Genomic DNA, 10,856 nt, shown 5'->3' with positions numbered 1-10,856 from the left:
TTCCGGTTTTGGCGGGAAATTGTGGTTTCTCGGTTTTGGCGGGAAATTATATTTTCCAGTTTTGGCGGGAAATTGTGATTTCTCGGTTTTGGCTTGAAAGTGTGTGTTTTCGATTTTGGCGAGAAATTGTGTTTTCCGGTTTTGGCGGGAAATTGCCTTTTTCTGATTTTGACGAACGATTTTGACGGGAAATTATGTTTTCCGGTTTTGGCAAAATTATTTTTTTCCGATTTTGACGAGAAATTGTGTTTTCCAATTTTGACGGGAAATTGCATTTTTGGGTTTGGCGAGAATTTTTTTGTTTTGACAAAAAAATTATCAAATTTTTGGTGAAGACTCACCTTCACCCAGATGCTCCGTGAAGACTCACCCTCATTTAGATGAGAATTTGAGATGAGTTTTCATAAATGCAGTTGGGTGATCCATCTGGATGTAGCATTTTAATGTACAAAACGAACATCAACTTGCATCTTCATCCGAATGGATCACCTGGGTGAGCAAACGAACAGCACCTCAGTCATGTAGATGTTTATCAGTTACGAAAATCAATATCTCATTACCGATAGCAAGGCTCAAACTTGTTTGTTGCTATGTGCTTTCTTTAACTTTATCATCTACATTTTATGTTTAAATTTACAGAAAGATCTTACCTTTACAGGAAGTGATAATGAATATTGAATACTGTCACAAGAGTTTATCACTTATCAACTCCAGATCACAGATTACGTTCTCACCTTCCTTCCCACTCAATATTCTTCATATGTTAAGCATTTATAAGCAAGTATTGAAATATCTGTAAAAAATAATGGGAATTCGGCCAAAAAAATCATGAACTTTGCACGAATTGCCATAATAAACACGAACATATTGGCTGGCCAAAAAAACACCGAACTATATTTGATTTTAAACTTTAATCAGTAAGTTATCGCTGACTCGCCAAATTAAACACAAAGTTATCGCTGACTCGCCAAATTAAACACACCGTTACAGAATGGTTAAACGACGTTTGCAAAGATCGTTAAGTAAAACGACGTCGTTTTGAGATACAATGAAACGACGTCGTTTTTACCTATTTTTATTATCAAAAATATGTTGTTCGCATGGATCGAACCTGAGAACTCATGGCCAAATAACGAGGTCTCTTGCCACTAGACTACTGTCACTTTTTAGAATATCCATAACATGTTTTCTTTTATTGAGTATCAAACAAATCTCAAAAATCTAAATTCTTTTCAAAAAAAATCCAAAAAATCTTAAAAATTCAAGAAAATTCTGAAAAGTAAAATTATAATTGAAATTACAAATAAGTTTTTTTTAAAAAAATATCAATACACTAAAAATTTCAAAAAAAAATCTAAAATAATTCAAAAATGCAACGAATTAAATTTAATGATTAAAAAAACTTGAAACATATTTTTAAATAAATTAACTTATGTAATATAAAGTAAAATGATATTTATCACACTATAGATTTTAATATGAATAATATATTTAAGATAAAATAGACAAATGATAATTAAGATACAATAAACAATTGGTATTATCACTAAATTTTTTTTCTAAAATATGATAATAATTAAATGAAAAACATATATAGGGTGATAAATATCATTTTTTCTATTTTATCACAAATATATTCATTTATAAAAAAAATTGTATGATTAATGTATTTAAGATAAAATGCTCAAATGATCTTAGATACATTAATTTTTATAAAAAAAAATTAATGTTTTGATTTTTTTTAAATATTTATAATTTCAATTTTAATTTTACTTTTCAGAATTTTTTTGAATTTTTAAGATTTTTTTGGAATTTTTTAAAAAAGAATTTAAATTTTTCTAGATTTGTTTGATACTCAATAAAAGAAAACATGTTATGGATATTCTTAAAAGTGACAGTAGTCTAGTGGCAAGAAACCTCGTCATTTGGCCATGAGTTCTCAGGTTCGATCCACGCGAACAACATATTTTTGATGATAAAAGTAGGTAAAACGACGTCGTTTCATTCCATCTCAAAACGACGTCGTTTTACTTAACGATTGATTAACCACCGTCTTAACTGTTGGTTAACGGTGTCTTAATCTGGTCGGTCAATCAAAGTTTCTTAATAAACTGATAAAAGTCAACAAAAGTTCAGGCTTTTTTTGGCCAGTTTCGAGTCCATGTTTCTTTTGGTCATTCTCGCCATGTTCAGTGTTTTTTTGGCCGAATTCCCAAAAAATAATTATCAACTCTGATTCGAAATCTTTTCACTCACAGATGACATCTCGGAAATAAAGTCTGCGAGGTGTACACAAAAACCAAAGGAAACGAGTGGTGGAGAAGTCACATAGCACCAGGCCTACAACATCGAGCATGCCGCCTACGACCCTGACACATTTTTCGGCCTCCTGCTGCGTCAGGGTACTACGCTTAATAGATTGACAGCAGAGAGGGGTGTTTTCGTCATATCCTTGCCTAAATGGCATACGCTGGTCCCATTTTTACAGAGCTTGGACAGATTGCTAATTTAGGCCTTGGTTAGGGGCAGTTACCTTAATCTCTCTATATTATTAAGGGCCAAATAAATTCCCTACCAATAATCAATGTCTTTAACAAGTGCCTTTAACTAATTCCCTTAACCCAACTTTTATAATAAAATATGTCTTAGGGCCCAAATCTTTGGGACACCAATATAGATGCTCTTAGACCAGCTGCAACGCACGTTACACGTGACTTTCTCTCTTCTCACGTGCACAATTTTTCATTACAGAGTGACTCTTTCAAAGTCTACTCAACAGAAAAGCTTTAGTCTTTCTTTTATGTTAGTCAACTCCTATTTTTCTTTAGTTTAAAGATGTTTTGTCATAACACTCAAACACTCAAGGGAAAATGGGTTCCTGGATATTCAAGTTGTCCCTGCTGCTGCAACTAGTGCTTGTTGTTATTCACCATGCTGATTCAGGTTCTGTCGTAAGATATCTTCCTGGTTTTGAAGGCCCTCTTCCTTTTGACCTTGAAACCGGGTATTGTTCCTCTTCATCTTATCTTCATATTATATGTGTATGGATCTGTGTACTCAGTTTTGGAGTTTAATCATTTAGGTACATTGGTCTAGGTGAGGCAGAGGAAGATCAAATGTTTTATTACTTTATAAAATCAGAGAGGAACCCAGAAGAGGACCCTCTTCTTCTCTGGTTAACTGGAGGACCTGGTTGCTCTTCTTTCTCTGGCCTTGTTTATGAGAATGGTGAATCTTTAAGTCTTCCTTTTCTTTTTCTCCAAAGAATAGTTAATGATCTGTTTGAATTGAAAAAAAAAATCAGGACCGCTTGCTTTTAAGGTGGAGACATACAATGGAAGTATCCCATCCTTGGTCTCTACTACATACTCATGGACTAAGGTTAACACATATTACTCATGATCACAAACCAAATGAAACTTCGAGTTTTTAAGATCATTTCTTGTTTTCAGGTGGCGAATATAATATATCTGGACCAGCCTCTTGGGACTGGATTCTCCTACTCAAGAAATCAACATGCTGAAACACCAAGTGACACTGAAGCAGCTAGCGGGTTAATGAGTTTATTCGTAAGGTAAACAGCAAACTATCATCTTCCTTTTGATGCATACAAACATTTAAGACTGTGTTGTGTTTGCTGTGCAGTGGCTAGCCAAGCATCCTGAATATTTCTCCAATCCTTTATATGTCGCCGGAAACTCTTATGCCGGTATAGTGATTCCAGCCATCGTTCACGAAATCTCAAATGGTAACACTCTTTTTCCTTTATCATTTTCAATCCCCATGCAAGCACCTTTTCTTTGAATCTTGTTTCCTGATCAGTTTTTTTTTTTTGTTGAAACATGTTTCTTGTCAGTTATTTACTTATTTCACTATTTTATCACAGGAAATGACCTAAGCTGCGAACCTCAAATAAATCTCAAGGTACATCAATATTTGCTTGCTCCTTACACTATCTTCATATACCTTATCAAGCATTAAGAACTAAAGATTTAGTCTGTGTTTCCTCTTCTCTATGATTTCAAACAACAGGGCTACGTGCTTGGAAACCCCTTAACAGACGGTGAACTTGATGGGAACGCTCGCATTCCATTTGCTCATGGAATGGGACTCATCTCTGATGAGCTATATGATGTATATATGAGAACATTTGTCTCTTGTCTCCATAATCAAGTAGCTAACGACCATTGCAAAACTTTTACTTTGTAGTCCATGAAGAGAAGCTGTGGAGGAAACTATTTTAACGTGTTTCCTCTTAACAAAGAATGCTTGAAACTCGTTCAGGAGTTCAAGCAGGTAGGTTACACGTTCTGGAAACTAGTTGCACGACTTGCGATTCAATGGTATTATCACTTACTTAGGATATGCATATGGTATATGTTCAGTGTGTTTTTAGAGTAAATGAAGAACTTATTCTAGAATCAAACTGTGACCCAAAATCTCCTGATTGTTATGTAAGCTTCTTGGCATCTTTTGATCAAAATAGCTAGTCACCTAACAAACCACTAGAAAACAATGTTGACAAGGTTGCGTGTTTCAGACGTATCGATATTCGTTATCAGAATACTGGGCTAATAACGAGAGCGTACGCAGAGCACTTAAAGTGGTGAAGGTATATGACAAATTCATATTAGCATATATATATATATATATATATCAATGGTTATAACTAATGGACTAAACTCTAATGAGGGTTTAATTTGAACTGTAGGGGACTACAGGGACATGGAAACGATGTGACTATAATATGCGGTGCCCTCATGACATTAAAAGCAGCATACCATACCATCTGAATAACAGCATCAAAGGCTATAGATCTCTCATCTTCAGGTTACACAACTTTCTTTTTACAAGCTTGTGCTTCATTAAATATTTTGTTTTGTAACCTTCTATCTGGCATCAGCGGCCATCACGATATGGGAATCCCTTTCGTTTCAACTCGAGCATGGATAAAGTCTCAACTATTCCGTTACTGATAAATGGAGGCCGTGGATGATACTTGATAAAGTCGCTGGATACACCACGACTTATGCTAATAAAATGACCTTTGCTACTGTGAAGGTTACCTCTTTGTTACACATCTTTATTAGCATAACATGCAGAGTTTTTTTTTCTTTCTTGATATGGTTTGTGGGTTTGGTTTTAAAGGGAGGTGGGCACACGTTAGAGTATAGTCCAAAGGAAAATTCAATCATGTTCAAAAGGTGGATTAGTGGTCAACCTCTCTAACACACAGTAACATTAGTCTTGGAGACTGGGACTGGTTAATGTATAAACTGGAAGTGTGTTGCCATGTTGGTTTGATGATTTATCATAAATAATTTTTACATGTTACTTGGTTCAGAAAAATAAAATAAATAAATGTTATATGTTACTACTACTCGTTGGTTTCCTTTACTATTTCCACTTTCTTTGTTAAGCTTTGCTACCAACAAGTGATTAAGTATTTGCCTCTTATTCTATTACAAGTGTGTTAGATCTAGCATGTATTGTACTAATGTGTATTAGACCAGCTGCAACGCACGTTACACGCGACTCTGTCTCTTCTCACGTGCACAACTTTTCATTACAGAGCGACTCTTTCAAAGTCTATTCAACAGAAAAGCTTTAGTCTTTCTTTTATTTTAGTCAACTCCTATGTTTTCTTTAGTTTAAAGATGTTTTGTCATAACTCCCAAGAGGAAAAATGGGTTCCTGGATATTCAAGTTGTTGCTGCTGCTGCAACTACTGCTTGTTGTTATATTCAGGTTCTATAATAAGATATCTTCCTGGTATTGAAGGCCCTCTTCCTTTTGAGCTTGAAACCGGGTTCTGTTCCTCCTCATCTTATTCTTCATATTAGCCTTAGAATGCATGGATCTGTGTACTCAGTTTTGGAGTTTAATCATTTAGGTACATTGGTCTAGGTGAGGCAGAAGAAGATCAAATGTTCTATTACTTTATTTGTGCAGTGGCTAGTCAAGCATCCTGAATATTCTCTAATCCTTTCTATGTCGCCGGAAACTCTTATTCTGGTATTGTTATTCCAGGCCATAGTTCAAGAAATCTCAAATGGTAACATTTTTTATTTTATCACTTCAACCCCTATACAATCACCTTTTCTTTGACTCCTGTTTCTTGATCAGTTATTTCACCATCTCATCACAGATAATGACATATGCTGCGAACCTCAGATAAATCTTAAGGTTCATCAGTATATGCTTGGTCCCTTAAACTACTTCCATATACCTTATCAAGCTGTAAGAATAATAGATTTCTATATATTCCAACAACAACAGGGCTACGTGCTTGGAAACCCTTTAACAGACGGTGTGCTTGATGGGAACGCTCGCATTCCATTTGCTCATGGAAAAGCACTCATCTCTGATGAGCTCTATGATGTATATATAGCTACAAAACCTAGGATCTCTTGTCTCCATAATGAAGTAGTAAACGACTATTTCAAAACTTTTACTTTGTAGTCCATGAAGAGAAGATGTGGAGGAAACTATTTTAATGTGCTACACAGAGTGCTTGAAACTGGTTCAGGAGTTCAAGCAGGTAGGTTACACATTCTGGAAACTAGTTGCAGCTTCAATGGTTAAGTCACTAACATAGTATATGCATGTGGTTTATTTTCAGTGTGTTAGTAGAATATATGAAGAACTTATACTAGCATCAAACTGTGATCCAAAATCTCCTGATTGCTATGTGAGCTTCTTTGAATCTTTTGCTCAATAGCTAGTCACTCAACAAACCACTAGAAAACAATGTTGCGTGTTGCAGACGTATCGGTATTCGTTATCAGAATACTTGGCTAATAACGAGAGCGTACGCAGAGCACGTGAAGGTATGTGACAAGCATATATTATCATAGACGTAATAAGTTAATAACTGGTGATTAAAGTCTATAGAGGGGACTACTGGGAAATGGAAACGATGTGACTTTGATATTCGGTGTCTTCATGACATTATAAGCAGCATACGGCATACCATACCATACCATACCATCTTAATAACAGTACCGAAAAGGCACACGTACGTTAACATAACATGCAGAGCTTTTTCTTGATTGGTTTGGTTTTATAGGGAGGTGGACACACGTTAGAGTATAAACCAATGGAAAATTCAATCATGTTCAAGAGGTGGATAAGCAGTCAACCTCTATAACACACTGAAACATTGATCTTAAAGACTTGAACTGATCTAAACTAATGTTTGGTTTATAGGATTTACCATAAATAAATGTTTACATGTTACTTGAAGAGTTTTCGTTTTCAAGAAAAAGGACAAAAAATTGATAAGCTATAAATGTCAAACTTTGACAACTTGAAGAGTTATATATATAGGTGGAGACTAAACCATTTACACCACAAATAGTTTCTGAAGATATATGTCATACAGTATGTTTTTAGAACCTAAAGCACATGATCTATTGGGCTTTAGCTTGTTGAATTTTTAGCCATGGCCGGCCCTGGCTCCACCCTTTGAGATTGAATGGGACTCCGATGTCTGGCACAATAATTACTGTATATTCATAACAAAATTAAACATTAAAAAAATAAATAATTTCATTCGTGGCAACCGGACAGGACAGCATGCGTAGCCTCTCGTCCTAAATGTGGCATCAACTCAGAAACTCAAAACAAAACAAAAACAAATGGAGATCAAGTTGCTGCTGCTTCTTCTTGTTGTTCAGCATGCTTATTCAAGATCTACCGTCAGATATCTTCCTGGTTTCCAAGGGCCTCTTCCTTTCGAGATTGAAATTAACCGGGTTCTGTTGCTCTTCTCATTTTCAAAATTAAACAGTCTTAAAAATGAATGACTCTGTGTTCTGATTTTATGGAGTTAAGTGGTTTAGGTACATAGGTGTTGGTGAGGCAGAGGAAGAACAGTTGTTCTACTACTTCATCAAATCTGAAAGAAACCCAGAAGAAGACCCTCTTCTTATCTGGTTAAGTGGAGGACCTGGCTGCTCTTCTCTCTCTGGCCTTCTTTTTGAGAATGGTAAACATCTAAAACTCTTTTCTTCTCTAGAGATATTTTTTTAATGGTTTTGTTTTCAATTTGAGATAAATGCAGGGCCTCTGTCTTTCAAGATTGAGTCTGACAATGGAGATATCCCGTCATTGGTCTCTACTACATATTCATGGACTAAGGTTAACACAAAGTGCTTATTCAATAGAACATAGAAACCTTTTGTGGTCATCTCCAAGTTTTTTGGATGATTGCTTCTTTTTATTCAGGTGGCCAATATAATCTATTTGGATCAGCCTGTTGGGACCGGCTTCTCTTACTCAAGAAATTCAATTGCTGAGATTCCAAGTGACACAAGATCAGCTAAGCTGGTGAATGAGTTTGTTCATAATGTAAAGAGAAAACTCAATTTGTTTTTATGTCTTTGTGCATAGACCTTTTAGAGATTTTGTTGTCCTCATTGGTGGTTGTTGTGCAGTGGCTAACTAAGCATCCTGAATATTATTCAAATCCTTTCTATGTCACCGGAAACTCTTATTCCGGTATAGTGGTTCCCGCCATTGTTCAAGAAATCTCAAATGGTTAGTTTCAGATACCACTCAATCCCTATGTGAAGGGTTTATGTTGATAAGTTATTTCTCTTACTTTTTATTGCAGAAAATGGTTTATGTTGTAAACCTCTAGTAAATCTTCAGGTTCATAATTGATCTTGGCTCTTGTTTTTTTATTACACATTTACCTTGTGGAGATCATCTAGAATTAACCAAAACAACAGGGTTACGTCCTGGGAAATCCTGTAACAGATTTTAATAATAATGATAACTGGCGCATTCCATTTGCTCATGGGATGGCTTTGATCTCTGATGAAAACTACCAGGTACAAGTACTGTGTGTATGTTTTTCATGTCACCACCAAAATGAAGCGGCTGAGAAACTAAGTCATGATTCTTCTTAATTTGCAGATTCTGAGGAGAAGCTGTAGAGGAAACTATATTAAAGTGGATCCTCTTAACACAGATTGTTTGAAAGCCGTTCAAGAGTTCGAGAGTGTAGATTACAAACTGAAAAAATTTTAGACAGTATATATACAAATATCACTAACTTCAGACTTTGTGCGTTTTATCTACAGTGTGTTTCTGGATTATATATAACATATATATTCTAGGACTAAAGTATGCAAAGGCATCCGATCCCTGTGTAAGCAATCCCTCTGAGCATCGCATGTCTGTGCATTCTAACTGTTGGGCCAATGATGAGAATGTGCGCAGAGCTCTTCATGTGGAGAAGGTAATGTATTTATGATGACAAAGTTTAATATTAGTTGGTTTTGTAAAGGCTTTTGATTGATGGTAACGACCGAAACCGTGAGAATAACTTCTTCATAAGCTTCTGCTTAACCAAATATTGTTTGTAAACTTTTCTTTTGTCATGGTTGTGAACAGCGGTGATCACGATATGACAATCCCTTATGTTGCAACGCAAGCATGGATAAGGTCTCTCAACTATTCCATTACTGAGAAATTGAGGCCATGGATAATACTTAATAAAGTCGCCGGGTATATACTTTTTTTTTTGCCTTTTCAGGGTTTTTGTTATTCGTTTGTATAGGCTGATCAACATTTTTATTTGCAGATACACCCAGACTTATGCTAACAAGATGACATTTGCTACTGTGAAGGTAGCTCTTTTTGATCCACAGCACTTTTACATATATGCAGAGCTTTTCTTGATTTGTTTGTGGGTTTGGTTTATATAGGGAGGTGGGCACACGTTAGAGTATAAACCAGAGGAAAATTCAATCATGTTCGAGAGGTGGATAAGTGGTCAACCTCTCTAATCACAGAAACTCATGGAGACTTGGACTGATCTAACTAATATTAATGCAGAAAGGTGTATGGTTTGATGAATCTACCATGTATAAATGTTACTATAGAGTACTTGTGGGTTTTCTTAGAGTATTATTTTGTTAAAAGATTGCCTTATATCCAGTATTGTATAAAAAGAAACATCGTTTTCAGAGAAATGACAAAATCTGCAAGTTACAAGTGTCAAACTTGATGACTTGAAGAGTGTTACGTTGGACTAATCCATTCCATTCCACCAAAAATAGTTTCTGAAGATTTGTGTCTTATCTTTTTAATATATTTTAGAACCTAAAGCACATGGTTATTGGACTTTAGCCTGTTGAAATTTAGCAGTGACTCCACACTCTGAGATTGAATTGGGAATGGGATATCTGGCATAATAATTAAATCATAATAAATTAAACATCATTAAACATGAATAATTTATTCGTGCCGACCGGACCGCATGCATAGTGGTGCCTCTCGTCCAAAATGTGACCTTAACTCAGAAACTCAAAAGAAGAAAAAACAATGGAGATCAAGTTGCTGCTGCTACTTGTTCTTGTGTTGATTCAGCATGCTTATTCAAGATCTACCATAAGATGTCTTCCTGGTTTCCAAGGCCCTCTTCCTTTCGAACTTGAAACCGGGTTCTGTTCCTCTTCTCATCTCATCTCATCTCATCTCCAAGTTAATAATCTTGTAAATGATTTGACTCTGTGATCTGAATTTCTGGAGTTAAGTCGTTTAGGTACATTGGTGTTGGTGAGGCAGAGGAAGAACAGTTGTTCTACTACTTCATCAAGTCTGAGAGAAATCTCAGAAGAAGACCCTCTTCTTATCTGATTAAGTGGAGGACCTGGCTGCTCTTCTCTCTCTGGCCTTCTTTTTGAGAATGATAACATCTAAAACTCTTTTTTCTTTTCTCTAGAGAAATTTTGATGATTTCGTTTTCCATTTGAGATAAATGCACGCAGGGCCTCTGTTTTTCAACATTGAGTCTGAAAATGGAGATATCCCATCATTGGTCTCTACTACGTATTCATGGACTA

The 10,856-nt window shown here is 35.6% G+C and overlaps 3 pseudogenes; all 3 read left to right on the top strand.

Moving 5' to 3' along the window:
* The first annotated feature begins 2,852 nt into the window (after positions 1 to 2,852).
* Positions 2,853 to 5,351, top strand: LOC130506626 (serine carboxypeptidase-like 15; annotated as a pseudogene).
* Positions 5,352 to 5,972: 621 nt separating this feature from the next.
* Positions 5,973 to 7,088, top strand: LOC130506628 (serine carboxypeptidase-like 14; annotated as a pseudogene).
* Positions 7,089 to 7,552: 464 nt separating this feature from the next.
* Positions 7,553 to 10,046, top strand: LOC130506627 (serine carboxypeptidase-like 15; annotated as a pseudogene).
* The last annotated feature ends 810 nt before the right edge of the window (positions 10,047 to 10,856 follow it).

This window comes from Raphanus sativus, unplaced genomic scaffold (genome assembly GCF_000801105.2).
Source record: "Raphanus sativus cultivar WK10039 unplaced genomic scaffold, ASM80110v3 Scaffold3477, whole genome shotgun sequence".
NCBI classification, from domain to species: domain Eukaryota; kingdom Viridiplantae; phylum Streptophyta; class Magnoliopsida; order Brassicales; family Brassicaceae; genus Raphanus; species Raphanus sativus.
Note: the sequence above shows the minus strand (reverse complement) of the source record. Positions and strands in the feature narration are given on the sequence as shown.